This window comes from Octodon degus, unplaced genomic scaffold, assembly GCF_000260255.1.
Source record: "Octodon degus isolate 3935 unplaced genomic scaffold, OctDeg1.0 scaffold00013, whole genome shotgun sequence".
NCBI classification, from domain to species: Eukaryota; Metazoa; Chordata; class Mammalia; order Rodentia; family Octodontidae; genus Octodon; species Octodon degus.
In genome coordinates, this window is record NW_004524589.1 from 16,986,885 (window position 1) to 16,988,126 (window position 1,242).

Sequence of the window (1,242 nt, forward strand, 5' to 3'; positions counted from 1 at the left end):
CAAAGAAAGGCTGAGGACAGATTAGCAGCCTACAGCCAGGTTGGTCAGGTACATAAATATACAGACAAGGTGAGAAAAAGCTTCTTGTATTCTGAGAAAGAAGTTACAAATAGGAAAATGGAAAATTTATAATTAATGTATGCTATTGGATTGGAATTGCTGTTGTTAATGCATGCATTTCAATGTAGATGAAAACAGTAGAAGCATAAATAGATATTAATGTGTGTGTATATACAAGTGGTGATCAAAATATACAGTGAAGTTTAAAATTTTAAACAATTAAGATGATAAAATCACATGGCTAAGCTAGGGAGATGGCTCAGTAGAGTAAGCACTTGCCTGGCAAGTGCAAGGGCCTGAGTTCAATCCCTGGTTCTGCAAAAAAAAAAGAAAAAAAAATTGTATTTAAGCTGCCCCTTCCCAGGGTCATGGTGGGCAGTAAAATGTCATCTGCCAGTCAGGTCGTCCAGGCAGTTAAGCCACATACACCATTAATAAGGTTCCCTGACAGAAGAGACAATCCTAAACCCAGTGCATTCTAAAGGGAATAAATCACCAGACTTGCTGATGCATCCAGGCCCACCAGACACTGCAGAAATAACAAAGCACTACCTCAGAAGTACAGAAGGAAACTGATCTCTCAAGAGGAAATGGAATTTTCCCAATGTGGAACTCCAGAATGATGACCGTGGCTGCTGTTTGTCATCAGACAGAAGAATTATCTTTATAATGAAGGACTTCCAAAATGACATATAAAAAGTTGTATATTAAATAACCTTAATAATTATTCTACAAAAAAAAAAAAAAAAAAACAAGCAAATGGCCATTAATCTCCCTCAAGAGATTCTCCTCTCATTTCAGATGCACAGCCCAGATCTCTTGCCACTTCCTGGAGCAGTTCTGTATATTCACCTTGTGATTGTGATTGATTGTGAGTGAGTTGTAAATTGGGATTAAAAATTACAGTGCATTCTGCAGTCATCTGCCATCAACAGAAAAGCATGCTCATGAAAATATGGTAGTGGGGCCCAACGAGATAGTTCAGTGTACTAAGCACCTGCTTAGACAAGCACAGGGACCAGGGTTTGATCCCCAGCACCAAATGCCATGCAGGCCCCATCCCTGTTGGCGACCGAGCCCTGGTGAGGTGATGCACACCTGTAATCCCAGCACTGGGGAAAACTGAAAACAGGAGGATCACTAGGAGTCCAAGCTGTGTACTGAAACCCTGTACCAAATAAA

General features: G+C 40.3%; 1 pseudogene; it reads left to right on the forward strand.

Annotated features, from left to right (window-relative positions):
- Nucleotides 1–428: 428 nt before the first annotated feature.
- On the forward strand, nucleotides 429–683 carry LOC101580554 (annotated as a pseudogene).
- Nucleotides 684–1,242: the final 559 nt, after the last annotated feature.